Below are 12,237 nucleotides of genomic sequence, written 5' to 3'. Positions count from 1 at the left end.
GGCGGTACAGGCCTTAACCTAAGGCCTAAAAGAATGAAGTTCACTGGCCTCGAAACAGCTAAAGCAAAACCTGATCAAATATCCAGCCGTGACCTGGTCGAACGTCCACAACTAGTACCAGTTAAAGATCAGAGCCGAGGACGACCAAATGGGAAGCCCCTTCGAGCTTAGTATACCCAAGCAAACTCCTGGTAAAATAATCAAGACCAAACAAAGAAAGGTACTAGCCGTACCTCAAAGACAGGAGGAACGTCGCAAGACGCAACCTACCTCACAACGATCGAAAGAACGATCGAGGACATGACCCTCGAGGACTCGTCAACAGAACCAGGTTCGATCGAAGCATAGCACCAGCAAACGTACCCAACCTATTGGAATACAACTTCTGCGTCGATGTTTCAGATATCATGTTCGCTATCGGCAAAATCAAGGACGCCAAGTGGCCCAAACCGATACAGTCAGACCATTCGCAGAGAAATTACAACCTAGTATGCGAGTTCCACAACACGCACGGTCACAGGACCAAGGATTTCCATTAGCTACTAGAAGAAGTGGCTCGACTACTCAACAAAGGTCATCTCGGGGAATTTCTCAGTGATCGGACCAAAACTCAATTCCGTGAGAGGGAGGCGACCAAGAAAAATGAGGTAAACGAGTCGCAACATGTCATCCACATGATCATGAGGGGCGCGGATGCACTGCAGGAACCCCTAGTAAGAAGAACAAAGATATCCATCACCAAAGAAAAACGGACACGGGGATTTATCCCCGAAGACGCCCTCACGTTCAGCGAAGAAGACACTGAGGCCCTGTCTTAACTCCACAACGATTACCTGGTAATCTCCTTTCTCGTAAATTCATTTCAGATAAAACGTGTACTCGTAGATCCAAGTAGCTCCGCCAATATCATCAGGTCGAAGGTGATAGAACGACTCGGGCTGCTCAAACGAATCATGCCCGCCACTCGGGTCCTCAACGGTTTCAACATGGCTAGCAAAAGAACGAAGGGAGAAATAATCCTTCCGGTTACCTTGGCCGGAACAACTCAAGACACCAAGTTCCATGTCATCGATGGAGATATGAGATATAATGCCTCATTTGGATGGCCTTGGATACACTACATAAGAGCAGTACCATCCACCCTCCATCAGGTGATAAAATTCTAGAAAAAGGACGAGATCAAATCCATCTACGGGGAACAGCACGCGGCAAGAGAAATGTTTGCTATACGCGATGTGGTACTACCTCTCACACCTCCGCCCCTGAATGAAATCACGAGCAGACCAGGTCTCGCCCCTGGTTGAACTTAACAAAACAAAGTAAAGATTCACGCCGCATCTCCGCTCTTGGGCAAATATAATAGGCCAAAACCAAGACATCGCCTGCATATCTAACTTTAAGGTACCATCATTTCTTTTTTTATGTTATTTTTTAAATCCAGCATCAACCTTTGCGCAGGCACCCAACCGGAAGCTGCCGGGACATTAGTACTGCTACAGAACCTTGAAGCCCCAAAGGCGCAACCGTTGCACTCTTTTGCTTCGAACGAGTTTTTATCCTAAAGGTTTTTACCGGCAAGGTTTTTAACGAGGCAACATTTGCAAGACACTGGAAAGGGAGCTCCGCAAAATATTTAAAACAAACCCCACAGCTGGCTTTTAAAAAGCGAGAGGGCATTCCCCCCGGAAAGCGACCCGCTCGTAGGAATTTTTGAAAATGCCAGATAAGGTTCCCTGTAAGAAAACGTTGCATCGAAACACCAGTGTAATTAGGCCCCGTCGGCAAAAACATGTACTATTGTATCAAGCAATCAGAAAATACCTTTTGTCAAAAGGGAGGAGGGAACTCCTTCTCAGAGTAAGGTAACAAATCTTATCCCCGGAAACACCTCAAAAAATGCAGGAACAGGTGCCAGCAGTTCAAAACACCCCAAACGGCCTCCGGGTCGAGGCTATGAAACCACAAGATTCTCCAGGCGGGGCAAACCCGCAAGCGATCAGCTTTCGCCCGATATAGGTCGAACCAACACAACCAGGTATATTGTGGCAACGGATTAAAGGACGTCTTCTAGCACTCTGTTCTCTTAACGGGGAAGTCACAATATATTCCCGGTAGGGGTCTCTTTAACAAATGCATCCCGAAACACTCGGAGACTTAGTGACAACAACTTGGCACTCGCATGACCCCATGGTCGAAACTCCGGCTCATAAAGGCCATACAACGCAGCTCCGAGTTCACAAGAAGCAGTCTTCACGCTTAAACAACTTGATGACTCGAAGACTGACGACAATCGCCATACACCGAAAAATCCAAAACTGTAAGACCCTTAGCGGGCAGACTCGGCATAACCAGATCCATTCTACATCACCTAAAAATCTGTAAGACCTCAATAGGAATGACAAACTGTAAGACCTCAATAGGCATGACAAACTGTAAGACCTCAACAGGCATGAAAATCACGAAATTTAGGCTACACGTCGCATTTGTAAGAAGCCCGAAAGGGCATACCCTCGGTGTAGAAGCCTATAATATCACTCAGGATCGAAAATGGATACGGCCAAATGCACATGATTACGGTCAAAATAATGCGACTCGGGGACGCCCGACCATCACTAAACAAAATTACAGGCCACTACTTCGAATATACTTTGGAAAGAACCGGTTAAAACATGCTTCCCTCAACAGGCAAAATCGAGCTTCAACCATGTCAGCTCCAAATCAAAAAGGCTTCGATCTACTCAGCCTCCGAGCTATGAACCTTTCGAGGTGATCGAAATATCGCCAATAACGACTTGAAATCGAGGTTCCTCCAGAACCGACGACGGGTCAGGCAAAAATCTTTCAAAAGACCTTAACGAGCGGAAAACAAAGCCTACAAAAAACCCACGGGAAAAAGCAACGTAAGAGCTATTGTCGCTAGATAAGCAAGCCTACGGGCTACACATCAAAAGATATCTACGACCAAACAACGTAAGAGCCATTGTCGCCAGCCAAAATTGACAACTTGAGGATTAAAGTGAGCTCAAATCATAACCCAATTCAGAGACCGGATCTAAAATAGTTAACTAAGCAAGCCTCCGGGCCACATATGGAAAGGTCTCTACGACCGAAACATCATACGAAGCACTACCACCATTCGGGAAATCGAAGGCGCTTAAGGGTCAATTACAACTCGAATCGCAAAGCGACTCGGAGACTGGACCCACAGTAAGCACAAAACTACAGTATGCCTAAGGACACGACATAGACGCCATGATCGCCAGCCGAGTGAGCCTCTGGGTCACCTGCGTATAAGGTCACTTCGACCCGAGTCAAAGAAGGCCACCATCACCCACCCCTTGCGGGCAGGGAAGAGCTTAAGGGTCAATTACAGCTCGAATCACAAAGTGACTCGGAGACTGGACCCACAATAAGCATAAAACTATAGTATGCCTAAGGGCACGACATAGACGCCATGATCGCCAGCCGAGTGAGCCTCCGGTTCACCCGCCTATGAGGTCACTTCAACCCGAGGCAAAGATGGCACCCATCACCCGCTCGTGTGGGCAGGGAAGAGCTTAAGGGTCAATTATAGCTCGAATTTCAAAGTGACTCGAAGACTGGACCCACAATAAGCACAAAACTACAGTATGCCTAAGGGCATGGCATAAACACTACGACCTTCATACAAGTGAGCCTCTGGGACACCCACTTACAAGGTCATTGCGACCCAAAGTATGAGAGGCCATCGCCATCCGCCCAAGCAGGCAGGAAGAAGCTTAAGGGGTAGCTAATTCTTGAAGCACGACACAACTCAAAGACTAAACCCAAGATAATTTGTATGACAAGATACTTAAGGGCAACAAAGGAGAACAGTCGCCAATCACCCGCACCGGCACACAAAGACAGAAGGACAGGCAGGCTCGATAAAAGCCTTACTCAAAGCCTGAAATAGCGGGACAAAACATGAAGGTTCTGATGCTTGCTCACGTCAGCAATCGCACTTAAAAGTTCCTTGGCCTAACAGATCGGTTCCGAACCCACAGGGTCCCACTGAAACATAGAAACCAGTTCGCCAGATCAAAAGCAATACAAATGAGGTAAAACTTCATGACTTCTCTCATTTTTTATGTATATATATATATATATGCGCAAAAGATACGCTCTCCATCTACAAGCATAGTCTGTAAAAAGTAAAATACAAAGTGGCAAGTTCGACGCTCCAAAAAATGGTGGCCTATCGGCCCAACCTCGTTCTTCGTGGCATCAGCAGTAAACAAATTAGGCACCATGCCCAGCTACCCTCGCTCAAGCAAATCCTTCCGGGAAAACGGTACCCCCTACATGAGTCCCTGCGAGCAAACACTCCCCTCGAAGGTCCGTTCCGACCTAGCTCAAATCATCAGTGATAAATCACCACTCCTTCATCATCCTCGGTTAAGCTTAGTGCTATGCCAGTCCAGGCACCGGCTGTTCCCGATTTGGACTCTTCGAAGAATCAAGCTATAGCTCCACAACCATATCCACTCGGATCGAAGCTCAAAGATCCAATGTGCGGAGGGATCATGCCAAAACCTGCCACGAAGTGAAGCCGGCAAAGCTTACTCAACGACCAAACACCCTCCTAGTGGCCCAACCCTTGTTGGCCCAAAAGAACAACCGCTCCAAAAAACATCAGGTTCAGATGATGCACTCTCCTCGGAGGAACGGGCTAGTCTCACCTCAATGAAAACTCCATCACAAGTATGCAACACATATCTCATCTATTGTCGTGTCCGGTTTTCTCTATACCCCGAATAAATAGCTGCTAAGGGCATGATCCGCCAAGCACCGTAAAATTAGCAACCTCCGAGGATCCCCGGGAGATGGAAGTAACTTCACAAGCACATATGAAAAAGGCCAGAACGAGCCAGCGCCAATCAAAGGCACTGACCTTCGGCATCAACTCCGACCCCGAGGTAATGCTCGACCCCGAGGATCTCCGCCATAGCGAGACAATGCCCAAGGCAAACCAACAATGTCTCCACCAAATTGGTGTACAACCCTAGGATGCCTTTGCTATAGAAGGCTAATTTACAAAGGAAGGGGCGTCCTTAACAAACGCCGTACAAAACAGACTCCGGGTAATGGCCAAGATGGCCCAGCTCGACCTCCATTCAGAGATTACCTCCAGGAAGTTACCGGCGTTCCGAGACCACGAATCCTCAGGCGAGTCTCTTCTTAACGTCCATTATGAGGCCCAAAGACCTCGACCACAATTTCACATGGATAAAAGGTCCTGGCGGCCCGAGGTTGTTGGCCCAATTTGGGCCCGATTTGAAAGGTCACAAAAAGACCCTGCGTGAAGCCAGTTTGACAACAAAATGTTGTGAGCAATACTCGCGCCCGAGGCCAATATCGTAGGTGACAAAACAGGACCATGCACTCGAAGCTACGAAAAATATAAAGGAACACGGAAAATATCGAATGAAGAAACAAAGAAAATGTCTTTTATATTTGCACAAGTATTCGCTTACGGTGACCCTCGAGGGATTCTTACATATGATTACATTATACACGATTACAAAAGCCCCCAGGAAACCTTTACAAAAAGAAAGAGGGGGAGGGGGGTCAAAGAAATACAAGTAATATGCAAGCCTAATGGTCTAGCCTATTTATGTTGCGCTTCCATAATCATCCTCTTAGGCGTTTGACCTCAAAGACAATATCTTTCAGGACCGATCCCCTCGGGGACCTCATCCCAATCCTCCCAGAATGGCATCTTCAAAAGGAAGGATATAGAAGAGGAAGGCAGGGGAGAAGAGCAAAATGATGAAGGAGATGCCGGAAGAAAACGAGAAATGGCTGGGTGAAAAATTTTGCTAGTACGAACTCCGCCAGCACTCCCATCTAGAAGCCACTTCTTGAGACGTTGCCTCGGCCCGGGAGGCAACAGCCAGCGAAGACTATCACCATACCCCCAAGGAATCCAAAGGGGGTGTAACACGCCAAGCCAAGGAAGGAGGGTGAGCAACGGTGTATAATTTGAGCCCCCTCTTGAGCAGCAGTGCATAATCCGAGTCTTTCACTCGCTCGGAGGAAATCGACCCCCTACTTCATCGCCTCGAGCCAATGGGGACAACAATAACAACAACAACAACAACAGTAGCATCACACCGACACAAATTCATCCAACCAGAGAAGGATCGAGAGTTGGGCCATGGCACACATGACGTAAGATCTTGAGGCCGTGGGCATCAAACATAGCGAGACAACAAAGCCTAAAAAATGGAAGGAAAGGAGAGAAGTATGTGCATCGAAGGAAGTTTTGAATGAAAAGCTGATCATAAGAAGCCCCCATATATAGGGGGAGGCCAAAGTAACCGATGGCGCCATTACTGCCCTCGAAAAGCGTAACAGCAGGCGCAATTAATGCGTTCATGGAAGCTGAATCGATAGCAGCAGTATGACCTCGAGGAGTGAGGAGTCATGATATTTCTAATGACCCTGGAGAAGCGAAAAGGTGGAACGCCTCGACACTTGTGAAAGGGGGCTGCGCCATCAGCACGATGTCATTTCAAGAGCTCACGAAATGGGGTGTCAAAAACATTTCTTATTGATTCCCTCTAAGAAATGCGGAGACTATCTGTGCACGGTGAAATTAGAGGGCCGATTTCTCATTGGCAGAATGAGTTGAAAGATCACTTCGGAGGCCCGAGACCTCGAGCCGGCCACTTCCCTCAAAGATCTATCGACACCCAGTCGAAGGTAACATCGACCGAAACCCCAACGAACGTAGGAAGTTCCCGAAGAACGTATCCGGGGTCCACTAAGTCTACTTGAGCAACTCAACGGCGGCCCACGCACACATCATAAAACTAGTTGGCTATCCCATCCCATTTCCTTTATAACGCAACTTATCTTGTACTAAGTTTGGGCTCCCCCATTCTTATAAAAGGGGAGTCATTAATACCGTATAAAGGCAGAGCTCAAAACATTCTACTCAAAGTGCAATAATATATTCTCTCTCTTTCTTTTCTCTAACCCATTTATCTTTATTGCCTCGAAGTCATTTTAGCTTACTTGTCTCCTTATCTATTCTTTATTTGATATTGGCCTGAGGATACCTCGATATCGTTCGCTTTTATAGGTGTAATTCATCGTATAACTTAGTTTTGGCTATAAAGAGCCTTGTTTGATTATATCTTTAACTATTATCCCATCCTCGACTATACCCGATAGCTCAAATTTGACCTCGAAGTCGACCTCGAAGTCCCCATCGGCCAAGCCTACATCCGGGTAGCAGGCCCTTCGGTTCGATCATTATCTCGTTTTAGCTCGTGATCCATTATTAAGTTTCATATTAATAGCATCATCTGCTCTAACAACTAGCTCGGGAACAGATCACGTATATTTTGAGTCCCATTTTACAAATTTAATTGTCGTTACCATTTTTACGGTAAACACTAAGGTTTTTTTTAGCAGAATCCACTAGGCATATTGCCTAGGGCTATTTTATATATATCTAAATCAAAGATAAAACACCATGTCTGGAGGTCTTACACGATGAAAGAAATAAACTTTGACAAGTACATATATCATATTATCAATGTTGAGTGTATTCAACATTGATATCACCTTATGTAGTCTAATAAGAAACAGTAACTGAGATATAAAAACTAGCCATGTGATATCTTCCAACTTGATAAGCTTCTAAATTTTTGCTTTAGTAACACCTTGAAGCTTTTTCTAGCAATGTATCAAATGTATATGCTCCAGCAATTCAACTGTCTTACATGAACCTCCTAGCCAGTTGCCCGCTTTCCTTAATATATATAAGTTCCAACCTTGTCGATCATGTGAGAGACTGTACTGTTGTACGACATAATCGCTTGAATTCTAGCATTCTTGTGTTGAAACCATCAGTTGACTCTCTTCTTGAGATGATACATCACTGATCCAAGAGTACCATTCGCGCAGATGAGTGACCCAAAAACTGGGTAGAAAACTGTTCATGCCCAGTTTGATGTTGATCTCGTATGAATTCCAGCCGAGTTGTGTTACCACCACTGATATACTCCATTCTTGTGATGCAAATCTACTGGGAATAATTAGTTTTTTACTATAAAATGCTCCCATTGCGCCCAGAAATAACCACAAAGAAACATACTTCCAAGTTCTGAGCATACTCCTCTTAGCTTCCATACTCATGCCTACTATTAGTACTCCTTCCAGGGAATGAGCATTAAATGCTAATACCACCCTTAGAATTTGTAACCAATAATAGGTTATGGACACAGTAGCTTTTCCTGCAAAAAAGAAGATAGAGTTAGCAATAAGAGTGGTCATCACATCCTTCTCCCTAAGGATTTGGATATGATGTTCTGCAGCATCCACTTCTTCTGCAGTCACATTTGCTTGGCTCCCTGTATGTAGGGCTAAAATCGTCTTGCAATCTTGCATTGTTCCACTAGCTTGGTCTGTACTAGCTATGCACCTCATTGATTTTACCTGATGCCATTACATTGTGTTCTCTTTGCCAGCTGTTCTTGAGGTGTTCAGTTGGTCAAAAACACCCCAGTAGTTCTTGTGTTTCTTACCAAGAGTACCTGCTCACACCTAAATAGTGCAAAACGAGTAGTCAACCTTGATTCTATGCTTTTGCCTACCTCTAATTTCCCCCAGTGGAATGAGTGCATTGCACTAATACCACCAATTGAATATCCATTAGAGAGTAGAGCATAGATGTAGACTTTTCACCTGCAAAACAGAAAACTATGTTAGTAAAAAAGGATCTCATCATGCTCTCCACCAACAAATTTTGAACATGATGATCATATAAATATTCTCCTGTCAGCCCCTTATTACTTGTCTTCTCCTATTCCCCTTTTCTTAATTTCTTGCAACTGAAGCTCTGATATATGGACATTATAATTTATCACTATTTACCAACCTCTTTCCTTGTGTATCCAGATCCTCAAAATAATGACACTCTACAGGCCCAACATCCAGTGCATAATTTGCCATATGATCAGCTAACCTATTGCCTTCTCCAAAGGTGTATGATACTGTTACATTGCCTCTACTCATGAGACCCCTAATCTCCTCCACAATTACCCCTATAGCCCAAGGAGGCTTTCACTCTCCAGTTATTACATTCTTTAGAAGCATTGAGTCAGTGTGTAAGTCAATTAGGACATAGTCATTGTCTAGAAAAAACTTCAGATCTTCATATACATCTTTTGCTTCTACAACTGTATTCGAACTTTCAGGGATCTCCTTACCACAAGCGTACACCACATCTCCTTCTTCATTCCTCAACACATATCTAATAGAACTTCTACCTGGATTGCCTCTAGCTGCTCCATTTGTGTTAACTTTGATCCACCCTTGGCTAGGTAGTTCCCACAAAACTTTAGTATACTTCAAGATAGGAGTGTAATCCTCCATCATCTTAAGCATATCTGGCCATCGAGGGGGAACATTTTGAATTCCTGGCTTCCTTAGCTTGATTAGAGATTGAATGGTAGAAAATACCTGGTATATTACTCTATTAATTGTGACTGCATCCCCATATTTATAACTATTCCTTCTTTTCCATAATTCCCATACGATCACAGATGGTAGAGCTTGCATAATAGGCTTCAGTCTATGAGTAACATCTGCAGTCCAATATCTAACAATTGCTTGATGCAAAGTGATTCCTTCCACAGCAATACCTGCATGTCCCAGAAAAAACTTCCATACTCTATTAGCAACATAGAATGTAAAAAAGGTGTTGCGTAGTCTCTTCCCTTGGCTCACTACAACACCAACATTTGGATGCCATCAGGTATCCTAGTCTTCTGAAAAAATCATCAAAAGACAATTTATTCTTCCATAGATTCCACATAAAAAAACCAATCTTGAAAGGAAAACCTTTGACCCAAATATTCCTGTATGCATTGCATGGTTCTTGTCTTCTTCTTAAATATTCCCAGCTTGACTTAACAGAGAATTCACCCCTAGTTTCTAGCATCCAAACAGGTTTGTCCAGATTCCCATTTGACACAGGTGGCTGTATGTTGTCCAGAATGTGTGAAGCAAGATCTTTTGGCAAAATTTCCCTGATCTTATCTTCATCCCACTGCCCATCATAGACCACATCATATATGTTATTAATTGTTTCATCGCACACAAAATATGGTGGTTTTACAAAGTACAAAGCACCTAGACCTGTCCAATTCTCAAACCAAAACAAAGAAGACCCCATTTTAGGTTGCCAAAGGATCTGGTGTTCAATGATCTCCCTACATTTCAACATCTTTCTCCAAACATGTGATCCATATCTCCAAGGCACCACCATTGGATTGATTTTTTTGGAATATTTTTGGCTCATAAAGGAGCTCCATAAACTTGGCTTTGTTCTGAAATTCCACCACAGCTTGCAGAATAAAGCTGTGGACATATCATGTAGTGATCTGAAACCAACACCCCCCCCCTTCACATGTTAAGCATAGTGTATTCCAGGATGCCCAATGTCTACTTGCAACACCAATTGAATTGCCCCAAAAAAATTGTGCAAAGATTTTATGTAACATGTTAATCACATTTGCCGGGGGATTTACTGCAGACAGTAAATGAATGGGCATGCTCTGAAGAACATGCGATATAATAACAGATCTCCCTCCAATAGATAGTAGCTTCATTTTCCAGTTCTGTAATTTATCCATCACCTTTGTTATGAGCCCTTAGTAGTAATCCATTCTCCTTTTAGTATAAAATATTGGACAACCTAAGTATGTAAATGGTAAATCTTTCCTAAGAATACCAGTAATTCTCTGAACCTTGTCCACTACCTCATCACTAGAAGAATGATGCAAATAGACAGCTGATTTACTCTTATTGATAAACTGACCAGACACTGCTTCATACACTGCTAACACCTCCATTATAAGCTGCAATGAAGTGGCATCAGATGAGGAAAATATAATTGTATCATCTGCATAAGCAAGATGATTTATCTTTGGACTCCACTTAGGCATCCCAAAACCACAAAAGTATAGATTTTTGTGTAGGGCATTCAATCCTCTAGACATTGCTTTAGCTGCGAGAATGAACAGTATAGGAGACAATGGGTCACCTTGTTTCACACCTCTGGTTGATCTAAAAAAACCATGGGGCTGTCCATTCAAAAGAACAGAATACCAGTTGTTTGATATTATCCCAAATACCAAGCCTATGAACCTCTCACCAAATCCCATCTTCCTCAGTACCTTTGTTAGAAATAACCATGACAATCGATCATAAGCTTTTGTCATATCAAGCTTTATGACAACATTTGGTCCTGCCTTGGTTCTCAAACGAATGTTTGTGATTATCTACTAAGTTGGCAAGATATTTTCAACCATACTTCTCCCTTTTACAAAACCTGCTTGCTCATCTGATATTAGGTTAGGTAGTAAACCTACTAGCCTCTCATGAATTACTCTGGAAAAAACCTTATTGATGAAATTACTTAGGATAATAGGTCGCATATCAGAGAATGATACAACTTCCTTTTTTTAGGTAACAGAACCACGTTTGTATGTGTAATGTATCTGGGCAGTTCATGTCTATTGAAAAAGGCCTTTACCATCTCTACTATGTCATCTCCAATTACATCACAACATGTCTGAAAAAAGCAGCTTGAAAACCCATCTGGCCCTCCTGCACTTTCTCCATTTAGGCCAAAAACTGCAAATTTAACCTCCTCTCTAGTAGGTTGTTACACCAGTTGTGCATTCTGAAAATTATCCACCATGGAAGAGACATAATCCAATATTCCAAATGCTATAGGGACTGACTCCTCGTGGAATTAAGCTTGGTAAAATCTGATTGCCTCAACAGCCATGTCTGCATTATTTTCCAACCAGTTGCCAGCATTGTTCTGTATCCTTTTCAGTTGTAGCCTCTTCCTTCTACCATTCACTTGTGCATGGAAAAATTTTGTGTTTTTATCACCATCCTTGAACCAGTTCATACCAGCTTTTTGCTTCCAGAATATTTCTTCCAAAGCTAAGTATCTGATCAATTCAGCTTGAATTTTCTGCAATCTCTCTCTATTCTAAAATGTTGGGTTCCTTTCAAATTCTACTTCATTTTGCTAGGACCACTTCTTCCAAACTTGCTATCTTCTGAAAAATATCCCCATAAGTAGCCCTACTCCCAACAGTTAAAGCCTTCTTCAGTCTCTTTAGCTTCTGATTGAACACAAAGAAAGGGTCCCCTACAAAATCTGATTTCCAATTTTCCTTAACC

This window comes from Nicotiana tabacum, chromosome 22 (assembly GCF_000715075.1).
Source record: "Nicotiana tabacum cultivar K326 chromosome 22, ASM71507v2, whole genome shotgun sequence".
Classification (NCBI taxonomy): Eukaryota; Viridiplantae; Streptophyta; class Magnoliopsida; order Solanales; family Solanaceae; genus Nicotiana; species Nicotiana tabacum.
Note: the sequence above shows the minus strand (reverse complement) of the source record.